The sequence below is a fragment of the Periplaneta americana genome, chromosome 3 (assembly GCF_040183065.1).
Source record: "Periplaneta americana isolate PAMFEO1 chromosome 3, P.americana_PAMFEO1_priV1, whole genome shotgun sequence".
Classification (NCBI taxonomy): Eukaryota; Metazoa; Arthropoda; class Insecta; order Blattodea; family Blattidae; genus Periplaneta; species Periplaneta americana.
The window spans coordinates 136,014,359-136,033,679 of record NC_091119.1 but is presented as its reverse complement, the minus strand read 5'-3'; the positions used below and the strand labels follow the sequence as shown (position 1 = coordinate 136,033,679).

General features: G+C 34.0%; 1 long non-coding RNA gene across 2 annotated transcripts; it reads right to left on the bottom strand.

Annotated features, from left to right (window-relative positions):
• Window positions 1-835: 835 nt before the first annotated feature.
• LOC138697141 (uncharacterized) lies at window positions 836-3,797 on the bottom strand. Of its 2 annotated transcripts, none has more exons than XR_011331536.1 (3): window positions 3,566-3,797; window positions 2,483-2,582; window positions 836-955 (listed from the first exon to the last, which is right to left on the bottom strand). It is a non-coding gene; the product is annotated as an uncharacterized lncRNA (long non-coding RNA). The 2 variants fall into 2 exon arrangements; XR_011331537.1 differs by having other exon boundaries at window positions 842-952.
• Between the last annotated feature and the right edge of the window lie 15,524 nt (window positions 3,798-19,321).

Genomic DNA, 19,321 nt, shown 5'->3' with positions numbered 1-19,321 from the left:
TTTAGCGCTGAAATCCCCCAATAAAATTTTCACGTGATATCTAGAAAACTGATCAAAAGTGTGTTCTTATTCCTCATAGAAGCTATCCTTTATATGATCGTTTTTCTCTTCTGTAGGGGCGTGAGCATTTATAACTACGACATCGCACCATCTACCCTTAAGTACTAAATACAATAACCTGTCACTGATAAATTCGGCCTTTTTTACTGCTGATTTTATTCTTTTACGAACAAAGAATCCTGTTCCTAATTGGTGATTATTGTTTTCTTCCCCATAATACAACAAGTAATCTCCTATTTGTCATATGCCATTCCCATCTAACTTAACCTACTGTACTCCGACGAATTCTATTCTATATCTAGCTAGTTCTTTTGCTACTAATGTTACCCATCCTGTTCTATAAAGACTAGTTATGTTCCAAGTACCAAATATCATAACCTTATTCCTTTGCTGTGGTCGTGCCGGAGAATCAGTCCCATTCCGAGGCTTATTGTGTGGTTTCGTAACAAGCTGTTTTTACGGTGATGGGTTGTTAGCCCTTCGCCCAGTCCCCAAGCTGGAGGACCACCCCTTATCTGCTGTCCACGACTGCTTATTCAATATAATCGCAGCTACCCTCCATATCTGGAGACCGTCTCCTCTATCCGCAACCTGAGGACGCGCCATGCCGTGGTGATAGGGACCCAATACATGGGGACGGTATCATTATGATGAAAAAATTCCATTACTCCATTTCAATAGTACCTCACCTATTACTGCTCAATTTCCCATGCATACAATAAACAAAGCGTTGAATAAAGTACAATCCGTATAAAGGCTTGAGCTGTTATTGTACTCACCAGCAGTTGCTCCTCCTCTGTCATCGGTCAGTTGAACGTGCCACGAATGCGTGCTCCGCATGATGTCATCAATCCATTTTCAGCTGTCTCCTCTCGTCACCACGGCCATGTCACTGCTGACAAATAACTCCACTATATAAGTGTCAGGGTTAGATAGAGTTTTATGAGGGGATACATTTGTCATAAATAGCCCCACTGTCAGTGACAGGTAGCCCCACTATCAGTGATATGACGTAGTCTTACTGCCAATAACAGGTAGCCACACTGTCAATGACAATCCCAGAGCCAGTAGTGACTGGAACTACGAGAATTTGTGTCTTTTGAGTTGAAGATGAAATATAAAAAGTAATACCATTCGCAACATGATAAATGAATTGAATTAGGCCTATTGCACGAAGTGTGAAACGTATGAGCAAGTATGTGTCACATAATTATCTGACTTTATTCCTGATTAGGAATTGTTTGTTTTTGTTCAAGCATTTGTCTATCCCTTTATACTTATGTCGTAATATATTCATCTAATTATTTCCTTCCCTATGCATTTATTTGCTCGTTATTTTTACACTTTTATTTATTATTGATACTTATGTCATTCTACTTAAAAGGATGGAAATTTCTTAATGAGTAAATATTACTAAAGTAAACATCAATCACTTTTCAATACTCAACACATAAAGGTTACAAAAGGAGTAACAAAATTTTAGTTTTTGATGGACAGTATTGCCAAGATAAAATCATTATTCTAATACAAAATCGTATGCGGAAACTAAAAGAAGGGAAGAAAATAGGAAGGATTGGAGCATGCTGGTTTTGCAGTGAAAGACCTGCGAAAGAATGTATGTATGTATGTATGTATGTATGTATGTATGTATGTATGTATGTATGTATGTATGTATGTATGTATGTATGTATTAACTTACTATTATGACAAGTCTTGTATTGCATTTCCACGTATTCACATTTTTTTTTATGTTCTAGTGATATTTAACTTATTTTATATTTTTGTTTTCATATTTTCCGATAATAGTATATCTCTAATATGATAGTTGAGCTATATATAACCATAAGTTTCCTTACTGTGTGTACTTAAATATATTGTATTCATTGCATGCTTTGTACTGCACTATTTTATTACTATTATTATTATTATTATTAGTATTATTATTATTATTATTATTATTATTATTATTATTATTATTAATTGTCTTATTTTTTAATACTTTATACTTTGTATGTCTCATTTATTTTGACCAGCTGTTCACATTTTATTATGCTTTTTTCTTTCTTTCTGTATGTTATATATTATGTCTGATTTCTCCTTACTTGTTGTTTACATTTTATTATTATTATCTTATTCAGTTTTGTGTGTAAAATTGTAGTGTACTTTGTAAATTTGTAGTGTTTTTTGTAACGCAGTTTTTACTCCTGGTTGAATGTTAGAGATGGCCGTATGGCCTTAACTCTGCCAGGTTAAATATATTATTATTATTATTATTATTATTATTATTATTATTATTATTATTATTATTATGTAAGTATGTATGTATGCATGTATGCAACTTCACCTGTTAGTACTCATTATAAAATACGCACAACATAAACAAAAGGCTAGAACACGCATGACTTGAGTCCTTTATAATCACCTGCATTTCTCCATAATACATCCGCATTATGATGTTCGCTTTTCCACTGTCTTCGATCCTTCGTCAGCTGTCACCTCTCGTCACCAAGTCCATGTCACTGCTGACAAATGACACCATTATTAGTGACAACGTTATATAGGGTTTTATGGGGGATACATTTGTTATAAATAGGTACCACCACTTTTAGTGATAGGTAGTCTCACTGCCAGTTACAGGTAGTTCCACTGCCAGTGACAGGAAGTTTTGAGAGCGTGTGTCTTTCGATTAAGAGTTAAAGATGAAGAATAAAAGTAATATAATTCACTACATGATGAGGAACTGAAGTATTAGACGAAACGCGTGAAACATGTGAGAGTGTAAGCCTATGTGTTACATATTTGATATTGATTTTTAGTTACTAATTAATTATTCTTTTTCACATATTTATTTATGCATTTCTATTTAAGTACGAATATAACGAGCTAATTCATTTTTTCGCCTTTATTTAGTTATTTACCCATTTTTTATTAATTATTATTCACACATACAATATGTGATGGTATTTTAATTGGTGGAAATTACTTAATGAATGAATTTCAGTAAAGAAAAATTCAGAAAATTTCAATATCATATGAATATTAAAAAAGATAAACGAGAAACTCCACTTCCTGTCGGAACGTAACATTAAATTAAGAACAAATATTTCAGTAATTATTTACAAAGATTATGGCTTACTTATGCCAGTTATTGCTCTCAAGTAAAACGATGGTTACTATTGTCGGTAACGTGAGTAAGCCTATGCCTATTTTGACTTAATTTCATCATATAAGCTAGGTTATAATAATGTATACAATCTAGTACCCTAGTAATTTATCCTGGACCTCTCGCGACAATATTTACAAACATTTAATTATTCCTGTCTACATGATGGTTTTTATTAAGATTTTCTAACATGGCTGCGTTAAAACCATTCTGCTGCATACTATGAGAACATTGTGTAAAATCATTTTTAAATGGTCGGGCTACCAACCCGATGCATAACCTCTTAACAGAGAGGATCTGGATTTTATTTTGGAGTATCCATCTCCTACATGGATTGCTTACCGAAGCTACAGAGTCCCATCCACCCTTGAGCTTCTGGTTTTATGGTGCCAGATCATCGCCAGTCATCCTCCATCTTTATTGAGAACAGCTCCGCCACTTGATGGCAGGTGGTAGGATTTGATATGTGTTATGCAGGCTATATGGAGCATTTTATAGGGTTTGAAAGCTCATCCTCAAAGCCACTCAAGTACAATACTCTGAACAATAAAACAAGAAAAAAAAGATAATTTTACAAAACAATGACTATTCCTACATTACCGGTACTCTAAGAAAGCGAATCATGGGTACTCACAAACAATCTTAAAGCATAACACAAGGTTCCCTAATGAATTATTTTAAGAAGAGTGAAAGATTGTACCAGATGAGAACATACAAGAAATGAGACCATAAGAACAAAATTAAATACTTTTTTCTACAAATGATAAAATAAAAGCATACTAACACCAATTGTTACAACATATGCAAAAAAATGGATACAACAAGAATACCTAAAGCAGCATTTCACTACAAACGACGATGAAATGGAGACATAGGAAGGCCAAAAAAGAGGTGGAGAGAGCAACTGTGAGACGCAACAGGCATAATGGCTACTCTATGAAGTCAAGAAGAAAAGAAGAAAATTTGGTTGCACCAACTTCATTCAATTTTTTAGGGGAAATTAGATTATTAAATGATTTAATGGGTTGACCTTGAGTTACTGTGTATAAGCTATATTAATATTGGTAATAAAGTAGAAAGTATCGGCTGCACCATCTTTCCGCAATAGTGGTCCAGGACACGTACAGACACAGTAACAAAATTTTGGCTACCTGAATTTTCCAATTTCCAATTATGACATAATGCGCATGCTCAGAATATTTGAGTACAATAACCTATTTTTTTCAATTTCCAATTATAACATACTGCACATGATCGAAAAATTTGAGTACAGTAACCTAATTTTACCAATTTCCAATTATAACATACTGCGCACGCTCAAAAAATTTGAGTTACCTAATTTTTCCAATTTCCAACTAAAACATACTGCGCATGCTTTGAAAAATTGAGTACCGAAACCTAATTTTTCCAAATTCCACTTATAATATAAGTATTGTGCATGATCAGAAAATTAGAGTAACATAATTTTTCCAATTTCCAATTATACCATAATGCGCATGCTCAGAAAATTTGAGTACAGTAATCTAATTCTTCCAATTTCCAATTATAACATACAGCGCATGCTGAGAAAATTTGAATACGGTAATCTAATTCTTCAAATTTCCAATTATACCATACTGCGCATGCTCAGAAAATTTGAGCACAGTAACCTAATTTTTCAATTTCCAATTATAACACACTGCGCATACTCAGAAAATTTGAGACAGGTAACCTAATTTTTCCAATTTCCAATTACAACATACTGCGCATGGTCAGAAAATTTGAGTACAGTTACCTAATTTTTCCAATTTCCAATTATAACACACTACGCATGCTGAAAAAATTTGAGTACCGTAAGATAATTTTTCCATTTTCCAATTATAATATACTGTGCATGCTGAGAAAATTAGAGTAACATCATTTTTCCAATTTCCAATTATACCATACTGCGCATGCTCAGAAAATCTGATTACTGTAATCTAATTCTTCCAATTTCCAATTATACTGCGCATGCTCAGAAAATTTGAGTACGTTAACCTAATTCTTCCAATTTCCAATTATAACATACTGCATATGCTCGGAAACTTTGAGTACAGTAACCTAATTTTTCCAATTTCCAATTATAACATACTGCGCATGCTCAGAAAATTTGAGTAACATAATTTTTCCAATTTCCTACTGTAACATACTGCGCATGCTTAGAAAATTTGAGTATCGTAACCTAATTTTTCCAGTTTCCAATTATAATATACTGCGCATGCTCAGAAAATTAGATTAACATAATTTTTCCAATTTACAATTATATCATACTGCGCATGCTGAGAAAATTTTGAGTACAGTAACCTAATTTTTCCAATTTCCAATAATAACACACTGCGCATGCTCAGAAAATTTGAGTACAGTAACATAATTCTTCCAATTTCCAATAGTAACATACTGCGCATGCTAAGAAAATTTGAGTACAGTAACCGAATTTTTTTTTCAATTTCCAATTTTAACACACTGCGCATGCTAAGAAAATTTGAGAACAGTAACCTAATTTTTCCAATTTCCAATTATAACATACTGCGCATGATAAGAAAATTTGAGTACAGTAACCTAATTTTTTTCAATTTCCAATTTTAACACACTGCGCATGCTAAGAAAATTTGAGAACAGTAACCTAATTTTTCCAATTTCCAATTATAACATACTGCGCATGGCCAAAATATTTGAGTACAGTAACCTAATTCTTCCAATTTCCAATTATAACATACTGCACATGCTCAGAAAATTTGAGTACAGTAACCTAATTTTTCCAATTTCCAATTATAACATACTGCGCATGCTCAGAAAATTTGAGTAACCTAATTTTTCCAATTTCCAATTATTACATACTGCGCATGCTTAGAAAATTTGAGTATCGTAACCTAATTTTTCCAATTTCCAATTATAATATACTACGCATGCTCAGAAAATTTGGTTAACATAATTTTTCCAATTTCCAATTATAACATACTGCGCATGCTCAAAAAATTTGAGTACAGTAACCTAATTCTTCCAATTTCCAATTATAACATACTGCTCATGCTCAGAAAATTTGAGTACAGTAACCTAATTTTTCCAATTTCCAATTATAACATACTGCGCATGGCCAGAAAATTTGAGTACAGTAACCTAATTCTTCCAATTTCCAATAGTAACACACTGCACATGCTCAGAAAATTTGAGTACAGTAACCTAATTTTTCCAATTTTCAATTATAACATTCTGCGCATGCTCAGAAAATTTGAGTAACCTAATTTTTCCAATTTCCAACTATTTCATACTGCGCATGCTTAGAAAATTTGAGTATCGTAACCTAATTTTTCCAATTTCCAATTATAATATACTGCCCATGCTCAGAAAATTAGATTAACATAATTTTTCCAGTTTCCAATTATACCATACTGCGCATGCTGAGAAAATTTTGAGTACAGGAACCTAATACTTCCAATTTCCAATTATAACATACTGCGCATGCTCAGAAAATTTGAGTACAGTAGCCTAATTTTTCCAATTTCCAATAATAACACACTGCTCATGCTCAGAAAATTTGAGTACAGTAACCTAATTCTTCCAATTTCCAATAGTAACATACTGCGCAAGCTCAGAAAATTTGAGTACAGTAACCTAATTTTTTTCAATTACCAATTTTAACACACTGCGCACGCTAAGAAAATTTGAGAACAGTAACCTAATTCTTCCAATTTCCTACTATAACATACTGCACATGCTCAGAAAATTTGAGTACAGTAACTTAATTTTTCCAATTTTCAATTATAACATACTGCGCATGGCCAGAAAATTTGAGAACAGTAACCTAATTCTTCCAATTTCCTACTATAACATACTGCACATGCTCAGATAATTTGAGTACAGTAACTTAATTTTTCCAATTTCCAATTATAACATACTGCGCATGCTCAGAAAATTTGAGTACAGTAACCTAACTCTTCCAATTTCCAATAGCAACATACTGCGCTTGCTCAGAATATTTGAGTAGAGTAACCTAATTTTTTTCAATTACCAATTTTAACACACTGCGTATGCTAAGAAAATTTGAGAACAGTAACCTAACTCTTCCAATTTCCTACTAAAACATACTGCACATGCTCAGAAAATTTGAGTACAGTAACTTAATTCTTCCAATTTCCAATTATAACATACAGTACTGCGCATGCTCAGAAAATTTGAGTAACCTAATTTTTCCAATTTCCAAGTATAACATACTGCGCATGCTTAGAAAATTTGAGTGTCATAACCTAATTTTTCCAATTTCCAATTATAATATACTGCGCATGCTCAGAAAATTAGATTCACATAATTTTTCCAATTTCAAATTATACCATACTGCGCATGCTGATAAACTTTTGAGTATCGTAACCTAATTCTTCCACTTTGCAATTATAACACACTGCGCATGCTCAGAAAATTTGAGTACATTAACCTAATTCTTCCAATTTCCAATTATAACATACTGCTCATGCTCAGAAAATTTGAGTACAGTAACCTAATTTTTCCAATTTCCAATTATAACATACTGCGCATGCTCAGAAAATTTGAGTAACCTAATTTTTCCAATTTCCAACTATAACATACTGCGCATGCTTAGAAAATTTGAGTATCGTAACCTAGTTTTTCCAATTTCCAATTATAATATACTGCGCATGCTCAGAAAATTAGATTAACATAATTTTTCCAATTTCCAATTATACCATACTGCGCAAGCTGAGAAAATTTTGAGTACCGTAACCTAATTCTTCCAATTTCCAATTATAACATACTGCGCATGCTCAGAAAATTTGAGTAACCTAATTTTTCCAATTTCCAACTATGACGTACTGCGCATGCTTAGAAAATTTGAGTGTCGTAACCTAATTTTTCCAATTTCCAATTATAATATACTGCGCATGCTCAGAAAATTAGATTCACATAATTTTTCCAATTTCCAATTATACCATACTGCGCATGCTGAGAAAATTTTGAGTACCGTAACCTAATTCTTCCACTTTCCAATTATAACATACTGCGCATGCTCAGAAAATTTGAGTAGAGTAACCTAATTCTTCCAATTTCCAATTATAACATACTGCTCATGCTCAGAAAATTTGAGTACAGTAACCTAATTTTTCCAATTTCCAATTATAACATACTGCGCATGCTCAGAAAATTTGAGTAACCTAATTTTTCCAATTTCCAACTATAACATACTGCGCATGCTTAGAAAATTTGAGTATCGTAACCTAGTTTTTCCAATTTCCAATTATAATATACTGCGCATGCTCAGAAAATTAGATTAACATAATTTTTCCAATTTCCAATTATACCATACTGCGCAAGCTGAGAAAATTTTGAGTACCGTAACCTAATTCTTCCAATTTCCAATTATAACATACTGCGCATGCTCAGAAAATTTGAGTACAGTAACCTAATTCTTCCAATTTCCAATTATAACTTACTGCTCATGCTCAGAAAATTTGAGTACAGTAACCTAATTTTTCCAATTTCCAATTATAACATACTGCGCATGCTCAGAAAATTTGAGTATAGTAACCTAATTCATCCAATTTCCATTAGTAACATACTGCGCATGCTCAGAAAATTTGAGTATAGTAACCGAATTTTTTCAATTTCCAATTTTAACACACTGCGCATGCTCAGAAAATTTGAGTACAGTAACCTAATTTTTCCAATATCCAATTATAACATACTGCGCATGCCCAGAAAATTTGAGTATACAGTAACCTAATTTTTCCTATTTCCAATTATAACACACTACGCTTGCTGAGAAAATTTGAGTACCGTAACCTAATTTTTCCAATTTCCATTTATAATATATTGCGCATGCTCAGAAAATTGAATACTCTAACCTGATTCTCCAATTTCCCATATGTGTTGTGGGGAGTTATCGTCGATTTGCCCATAATAACACTAATAATGTAATAAGGTTAAATTACTAAATGTAAGAAATTTATTCGGCAATTATTTTGTTTAGGAGACAGTGCATTTTCTCGACAAAATTTATTTAGAACTCCTCGATTTTACTTGGGGTAATAGGTACAAACAACTGAATTTGGTCAGAATACAATGGTAAATAACTAATCTTTTCAGAGTTCTCGGTCTCCTGTGATTTCGCTATCTCACCATCTGACTCACTCTTAAGTTATTACAGTTCTCGGCCATATGTCACTTATCTATCCCCTCATCTAACCTACTCTAACCATGTCATATTCTTCCGTCTCACATCATTTAGCTATCCCCTCATTCAACCCACTTTAACCTTGCTAAATATCTCGGCCTCATGTCATTTAACTAACCCTTTATTTAATCTATCTCACCTTGTCACATTCCTGAGCCACACGTCAACTAGCTTTTTTTAATTGGTTATTTAACGAAGCTGTGTCAAATACGCAGTTATTTAGAGTCGATGGGATAGGTGATAGCAAGATGGTGTTTGGCGAGATGAGGCCGAGGATTCTCCGAAGGTTACATGAGATTCGCCTTACAGTTGTGGAAAACCTCGGAAGAAACCAAACTAGGTAGTCAGCCCAAGTGGGAGTCGAATCCACGTCCAAGCGCAACTCCGGATCAGGAGGCGAATGTCTCAGCCGACTGAGCTACGCAGTTGGCGTCAAATAGCGATTCCCTTATCTAATTTTGTGAAGGAAATATACACTGGCGTAGGGTTAAACACAGTGCAACACCATCCCAACGATCAGACAATACCACTAATAAGTGCCAAATGCAGTAAACCCACAAACACACCAACTTCAATCGCTCCGTCAACTATATCGCACACTGGCCCACCCAAAATACATATAATACATACCTTAAAGTCATAAATCCTAACTAGATAAATGAAAAGTACTGCTTTCCGCTCAGTGTCTATAGTTTGTACGTATTCCTCACGTTAAATCAAGGACTTCTGATGAAATGTCGTTCGAGAAACGCGCCGTCAGCTAAGGAATATAATTACAAATAATTCAATGTTAACATAGGCTAAGTGAAACGAATAAAAATATAACAATTTGGACAAACTAACCTGTATAACAAATGAACCATCAGGCTATACAAATTCACAATGTTGTATGGGTAGCTTATACAGGTCCATGCTTTTTAGTTCACACATCACTTTTTATTTTATTTCACAATATTAAATTCAATTAAACTGTAACATTCTGAAATTTTGTGCAGAAAAATAAAATATTTCTTCTACTTACAATGTATTTGGCGATCAACATTTTGGTGGCGCGAAATAAAGTTAGTGTTGCCAACCTGTAAGAAATACATTTCTTTAGGCGCGGGGGAAAATATCGATAGATTAGGGGGACATTCGGTAGATTTTTAATGTACTTCAATAGTCATAAAATAAAAATTTTGCTTATTAACAAAAATTGCCCAACGAAACAATTCTCAATATGCTGTGTAATATAAGATACAGATTTATTCAACAGTCACACATTACAGTACACTGGCCTTGAAAGATATCTGATCTACAATTTTCTGATCATGTAATCGAACCTTGTAACCACGGTATAAGCAGTCTAGTATATACAGTCACGAAGCTTGAGTTGTGAAGGTGCTAGGAACAATAGCCTGTGCCGGTACTATTTCGCATTGCCTGTAACGAGGCGATAGTAGCATCCTAGTGGTTAGTAACTATCTATGGATGCGTATTTTCTACGTACTGAGCTACTTGACTGTACATACTAGACTGTGGTATGTCAGAACTAAAGAAGTAACATTTTTTTTCAAACTCATCAATTTTTTGGATACGTATCGAAATCATTAGGGTGATCTCCTGACTCTTCTTAATTAATTATTTACTTTGTGCTGAGAGGTAGTTCGTATATGATGCTGCATTCCCGTCGTAACTAGGATAAGCAGCGTGAAAACAAATTTGACAGATAACTATAAAGACATAACAAATTCGCAAAACTTGATATAGTTCCGCCAGTTTTCAGTAGGTGTCTCTATTATTAAGAGGGGTAAAAATGTGTTTAGGAAAATGGTGATGGAGATTAAGTGTAATTTTATTATTCTCATAATAAATTGACAGTATCTGACATTCAAAGATACCTGACCCTACTAACAGATAATGATCGATAATTTGTTGGTGTTTATTGTGGCTTCTTTAGTTATTACTTCTATGAATAGATGTCGAAGATTGTAGTCAGTATTGGTAATAGTACACTGATGTTCATAGATATCTGACCCGACTAATCGATAATGATCGATAATTTGTTGCTGTAAATGTGGATTCTTTAGTTATTGCTTCTGTGAATAAAGAGCGAAGATAGTAGTCACTGTTGCCAATTGAGGCATTGACATGGGAAAGGTCGTAACTGCCAAAATTTCGAATTTTTAGTTTTTTCATTGAGAAGGTAGTAAATGGCCATGCCAATGGCACAGAGAAGGTAGTATGTCCGTATGTAATGAAACGAAGTTGGAAACGTAGTCACTAGATGTTCTAAGTTATATTTATGTGCGCAGCTGTTGGCGCGGAGAAGGTAGTAACCCCTTTTACAACATCAGAGTGTGTCTAGACAAATATGGGCTGATAACTGTGCAGGGCAGAATAAGAATCGGATGATTCTAATTGTCCTGATTTACATTATTGCCAAGAAGCATTTTGATTCAGTGGACTTGAAATTCCTGGTTTCAGAACATTCCTACATGCCATGTGATAGGGAATTTGGCATCATAGAGAAAAGAAAAAAAGGATGCAAGACCATGGTTCCAGAAGAGGTAAGGCCTAATAATGTAATAATGATGAAGGATGAGGATTTCTTCGACTTTTCTGCAGAATGTGACAATTTTTTGAATGCAACTCCTATCAAAATCAGCACCCTCAACTGGATTAGACACTCAAGAGCTGATTTTCCTCTAATAAAAACAAGACAGTCATTTAATGACCTTGAAATGTGGACAGAGCACAGGATTTTTAAGAAAGGACAGTCATTAACGTCAATCACTAACTTGCAGTGCTTGCAACGCCTTGAAAGAAGACTAGTCGTCCCTGATGCCAAAAAGAAGATTTGTTATCTATGTTAGACTTCCTCGATGAAAAGTGTCATGCATTTTACCGAAAAAATTGTGCATAATGTATAAAAAAAAACGTTAATTCTCAGTTTGGCTAAGGAGAGGTTTCAATGTTGTATTTTCATAAAATAGGATTTCACAGATAAATCTGTGCCAGACTTGTCAAATTTCATATGGAACACAAACATGAGTGTATGCCTTTCATTTAAAGCAGTTTCTGTAATAATGTAAGTGAGAAAGTGTTCATGAATTTGTTTTTTGCTTCCCCTGAAAAATTTTGTTTTTGGCAGGTACTACCTTTCCCATGTCAGCGCCTCAATTGTAGATAAATTTAATACTCCCACATTATGGAATTCAATTTTTCATCCCACTCAACTGATTGTAAAACAATCAGTAGAGTAGTATGAAAAATTGAATTCTATAATGCGGGTATATTTACATACCACTGGCAACACTGACTGTTATCTTTGCTATCTATTCATGGAAGTAATAACTAAAGAAGTCACATTTATACCAACAAATTATCCATCACTATCGATTAGTTGGATCAGATATCTTTGAACGTCACTGTACGATTACCAATACTGACTACAATCTTCGCTATCTATTCATAGAAGTAATAACTAAAGAAGTCACATTTATACCAACAAATTATCGATCACTACCGATTAGAAGGGTCAGATACCTTTCAACGTCATGGTTAAATTTGTGTATTTTTCTCGCCACATCTTTATTAGTATCATAAACAAGATTACATCCTAGATAGTATTACTGGCCTCATCAATATTTGTCTTGCCTATAACAATGTTTATTATAATTGGATGGATTTCTCTGAAAGCCATGACTTTGATTTTTGTCGTGGGTATTTGTAAGCTGTATTGTTTACATTTCTTGTTCAGAGTATTTCCTGCTCCGTGTAAGTTGTTTTCGTAATTACCTATCACTACTTAATCGTCTGCATATAGAAGGGTGTGTAACACATGATCATTAATTTTATTATGTGTATTCAAGTTCATCTAAATGAAATAAATTAAATTTAACACACTCTTCCCACTGTGACAAAAAGTGACGAATAGAGGCTTTATCCCTGTGTCCTGGAGATGAACCATTGTTTAATAACATTTTGCACACTTCGTGGTGACTTTCAAACTTTTCTTCAAATCTAAAAAAAAAAAAATGGAAATCGCTTGGAGATAAGTCTTGGGAGTGTGGCGTTGTGTCATAAAGCCATCGTGCTTCCTTTTCTCCCATGTTTCCCTTTCATATGTTTTTCTTTTGTATTCTTTCTTTTATGTAGATGACAATCCTAGTGGCATATCATGTTTTGTATGTGTTTGTTTGTCTTACATGGCAGTCCTAGTATCTTATCATCTTTTATATGTTTTTTTTTTTTTTACTTTTTCTTTTATCTAGATGGCAGTCCTAGTGATATCATCTTTTGTATGTTTTCGTTTGTTCTTTTCTTTTATCTATATGACAGTCCTAGTGGTATCATATTTTGTATGTTTTCGTTTGTTCTTTTCTTTTATCTAAATGGCAGTCCTAATGGCTTATCATCTTTTGTTTGTTTTTTTTTTGCCTTTTTCTTTTATCTAGATGGCAGTCCTAGTGATATCATCTTTGGCATGTTTTCGTTTATTCTTTTCCTTTATCTAAATGGCAGTCCTAATGGCTTATCATCTTTTGTTTGTTTTTTTTTTTGCCTTTTTCTTTTATCTACATGGCAGTCCTAGTGATATCATCTTTTGTATGTCTTCGTTTGTTCTTTTCTTTTATCTAAATGACAGTCCTAATAGCTCATCATCTTTTGTTTGTTCTTTTTTGCCTTTTTCTTTTATCTATAGGCATTCCTAGTGATATCATCTTTTGCATGTCTTCGTTTGTTCTTTTCTTTTATCTAAATGGCAGTCCTAATGGTTTATCATCTTTTGTTTGTTTGTTTTTTTTTTTTGCCTTTTTCTTTTATCTAGACGGCAGTCCTAGTGATATCATCTTTGGCATGTTTTCGTTTGTTCTTTTCCTTTATCTAAATGGCAGTCCTAATGGCTTATCATCTTTTGTTTGTTTTTTTTTTTGCCTTTTTCTTTTATCTATATGGCAGTCCTAGTGATATCATCTTTTGTATGTCTTCGTTTGTTCTTTTCTTTTATCTAAATGACAGTCCTAATAGCTTATCATCTTTTGTTTGTTTTTTTTTGCCTTTTTCTTTTATCTATAGGCAGTCCTAGTGATATCATCTTTTGTAAGTCTTCGTTTGTTCTTTTCTTTTGTCTAAATGGCAGTCCTAATGGCTTATCATCTTTTGTTTGTTTGTTTTTTTTTTTGCCTTTTTCTTTTATCTAGATGGCAGTCCTAGTGATATCATCTTTTGTATGTTTTCGTTTGTTCTTTTCTTTTATCTAAATGGCAGTCCTAATGGCTTATCATCTTTTGTATGTTTTCGTTTGTTATTTTATTTTATCTGAATGGCAGTCCTAGTGGTTTATCATCTTTTATATATTTTTGTTTGTCTTTTTCTTTTGTCTAGATGGCAGTCCTAGTGACTTATCATCGTTTGTATGTTTTTCTGTCTTTTTATTTTATCTAGATGGCAGTCCTAGTGGCTTATCATCTTTTATATGTTTTTCTTTCATCTAGATGGCAGTCCTAATGGCTTAATATCTTTTGTATGTTTTTGTTCGTTTTTCTATCTATATGGCAGTCCTAGTAGCTTATCATCTTTTGTATGTTTTTGTTTGTTCCTTTTTTATCTAGAAGGCAGTCGTAATGGTTTATCATCTTTAGTATGTTAAAAAAAATTCGACTGTCTGAAATTAATGTTCTCAATATTGAAATCCTGCTTAGACAAACCGTAACAAAGCAGCAGACAAAAAGATTTCTAAGGACCAGAAATACTTTGTTGTAAATGTCGTTCAATTTATGTTTTTCAGCTTGCATCTCCTTACTCAAGTTATTCAAATATATGGAAACAAAGTCTAAAAAGTAGGCCTACTATTGGACAGGTTTTACAAGTGGGTCATTTAACTTCAGAAATGTTTTTTTGTAGCTAATGCATCATTACTACAAACGACTTTTAGAGAACCCGGAGGTTCATTGCCGCCCTCACATAAACCCGCCTTCGGTCTCTATCCTGAGCAAGATTAATTAGTCCCTACCATCACATCCCACCTCTCTCAAATCCATTTTAATATTATCCTCTCATCTACGTCTCGACCTCCCCAAAGGTCTTTTTCCTCACGTTTCCCAACTAACACTCTATATGCATTTCTGGATTCATCCATACGTGCTACATATCCTGCCCATCTCAAACGTCTAGATTCAATGTTCCTAATTATGGTAGGTGACGAATACAATACATGAAATTCTGCGTTGTGTAACTTGAAAATTTTGCTCAATTTCAAATGTTTGTGTAATTTTAACATCTACAAAATATTGCTTCCAACTTACAGAAGATGGTCTCAGTTCACATGGTAGTTACAAGGGATCAAGAAAAATATTAAACTATTCGTCTAGAGCTTTCTTGAAATAGCCTAATTAGAAATAAATATCTCTTTTTAAGTGCTCTACAAATCTGGGCAAATAATGAGTACTAGTGGAATGAATAAGAGATAAATTTCATTATTGACGACTTCAAGCAATGATGATTCCCCATCATAACATTCGCTCCATCCAAAGCGAAGCCATTTAAATCATTTCTTTTTTTAAGTAGGTTATTTTACGACGCTTTATCAACATCTTAGGTTATTTAGCGTCTGAATTAAATGAAGGTGATATTGCCAGTGAAATGAGTCCGGATCCAGCACCGAAAGCTACCTAGCATTTGCTCATATTGGGTTGAGGGAAACCCCAGAAGAAACCTCAACCAGATAACTTGCCCCTACCGGGATTCGAACCCGGACCACCTGGTTTCGCGGCCAGACGCGCTAACCGTTACTTCACTAAATTATTTCTGTACGGTATACCATGAGCATCATAGAGACTGAAAATATACCTTTTGAAATTGGTATTAGCCTAGCGTTCACCTAGAGCATACCTACATAAACAGCGCTCAACGAGCGCGTGCGCTCCTTCGGAGCGGGAGAGCGGTTCTTACCGCTCGCCGAAACGCAGAGAAAGATACGTCAGAATGACATAGACTTGCTATAGGTAGAGGAGAGGGAAACGACCACTCAGTTATCTAGTGGAGTGCATTGTGTAGACCTATTCTCAGTAACTGTTTCACGTTGCTTACCTACTGCTACAGTACAATATGGAGGAATCTAAAAGGCGGAACATAACATTTAACGATTTACAGCTATAACTTATTGATCTTCAATGTGACCTGAGGGCTAAAGTTCGTTTGAATAATACTACTAGCCTGGTTGAGTTTTACAAGACTAAACATTAGCAATAATATCCAGTTATCCACGACTACACAGGCTGGCTGTGAAAATGATTGCTATGTTTGGCTGAACATTTATATTTGTGAGCAATTGTTTTCTATAATAAACTTTAATAAAGGCAGACATCGAACATCTGTAACTGGTGTTTCATTACGATCAGTAGGCTGCTGTTCCTTTCAGCTGCCAACATCATAAAACCTCGCTTTCATGTACTGATAAATAAAAATATAACAAAATGATATTGTACATTTAAGTAGCTATAGAATTTCTATTATTTCTGTAAAATAAATATTTATTTATTCATTAATTAATAATAAATATGTATAATTAATAATAGTCCAAGATAGTTTTGCAAACACTGAACGGGAATTCATTTCATAAACACTCGTAACAGTGCTTCCTTTTGTGTAAATTTTGTACGAGATCACCCATTCTTCTAGTCCACCCTTATACAGAGCGCAACTAATATCTGCATTCCGCTCATGAGCTGTAAGCCGGCTCGGAGAGAGCAAAACTTGTGCAGGCCTGACCTAGAGGGATTTGGAAAACTACGAAAAACTCTAGTGAGAGTAACCAGCGCCCGGAATCGATCCCCGAAGTCTCCCGAATATAAGACGAGAATGTTAATCGTTTGAAGCCTAAACTATTATTCGCATAAAATCTGCTCGAAGAATCTACCGAGGATTGAATTCCGTTGCCTTCGATGATAAGCCATCTACTGACTGAGCTACGTCCAGGTAATAGGCGCTATGTGACAAATAATAAAATGATATTGAAGACAAGTTGTATGTAAGAGAATGGTGCAACACGTGTTGTATGACACGGAAGCCGTTTCGGAGTATGGGGAGATAGTGAATGCTTGCTAATAAATAACACGTATGAGTGACCCAGAAAGGTCTGCCACTTCCGTCATCATAACTCAAGATGACGACAGGAGTCGATCATCTGTACGAGAGGAACGGCAAAAAAGGAAAGGCAGGGGTATGCGGAAACGGACCGCTCGCCCGCGGCGCCCCCCGGGGCCGGTACAGAGGTGGCACGGGGCATAGAACGGCATTGCTGGAAGATCGTCGCTCCGAAAGTCAAGAAGGAACAATGTGGAATCATTGTTTTTTTTTTAATTTATTGAGTATGCTCCAACGAGTATAACTCATATGTACGGGCTATACAAGAACACATACATATGTTATACAATGTAATTGAAAAGTCATGAAACTAGAGTCTGTGAAAAACAAACAATAACACAAGAATTTATTAAAGAAAGAAAGCAAAATAAGAACAAATAATATGACATAAAGTTTTGGGCAGAAAGAAGAAAAAGTTTGAAACCATGAAATAAATAAATCAACTGAGAATTAAAATAAATAATCTTCCCAAAAACGTATTTTTAAACAATTCTTAAAACACCGGTAAAAGTCTATGTTCTAAAGGAAGTTGGTTAAAAGTTGTTGTTAAAGAATGGTTAAGTCCTTTCGTTCCATAAGTTACGGAGCTATGCTGAGAAAAATATATATTGTCTTTTTGTCTTGTTATAGTAATATGCTTTACAAGAGCGGTATGTTGAAGTTTTCATGTTCGAGGAAAAGTTTGAAAAAGCGAAATGTAGTTGAGCTTTTTTAATTTCCGAGAATTGAAAGAAAACATACCGCTCGTGTATCGTACATTATTTTGTGCGAAGAACGTTTATTACATACCTGAAAGAGGAATTTCTAATTAGTTGCAATGAAATCTCCATCTTGGTTTCTGTTCAATGACGGCAATTTTGGAAAACAAAAATATCTATCTTCAACATTGTTGCTTTAAAATATTTTCTGTGTTTACTATACTCCAGCAGGCCGTGATATACGTCTGTCTTTTTTTCCCCCAGTCTATAAATGCGAACTTAAAACAAACGGCTTCCTTAATGTTACATGCATCACGAAATGCAGTAACTTTAGTGGAGTTGTAGAGTTTACTTAATTTTTGCAAATATTTAAAAACAATAATCAACAGTGCAATTTAGGTGAAATTGCAGTGATAAGTTTCCAATTTATAATTATTACTATATTGAACGTCTCTAAAAATAATATGTTAAAAGCCTAAAGCAGTAAAATGAATATGTCACTTAAGCGGTAAGAAGAGGGAAATTGTTATGTGTGTTCGGTTGGGAATACTGAATGTGGAATTTTAGACTTACCGCGGGTTGGTTTTGTGCGGAAACCAAGCAAATACGCACGATCTCGCACAAAAGTTGTTGTTAAAAATGGTTAAGTCCTTTCGTTCCATAAGTTACGGAGCTATGCTGAGAAAAATATATATTGTCTTTTTGTCTTGTTAAATAAGTATGTATATCTTTATTAAACTGAAATGTAATATTATTATGTATTAAATTGTTAATAACTTTGTACATGAAAATAGCAGCACCTAATTTGATAATTGATTCAGCTGGCAGAACGAAAGAAAATTGATATACGGTGTAGATATTTAACTGGAGTGAAATAATGAAAAGCCAAAAAATTTCTTAAAGCTCTATTTTGAATAACTTGTAAAGGTCTCAAAGCAGTTTTCTTATGCCCCCAAATAAATGATATATACATTAAAGGAGAATGGATAAAAGCATAATATACATTGAAGAGACAAGATATAGGCAAAGATCTTTTAAGCCTTTTCAAAATACCAGACATTGGAGCAGTTT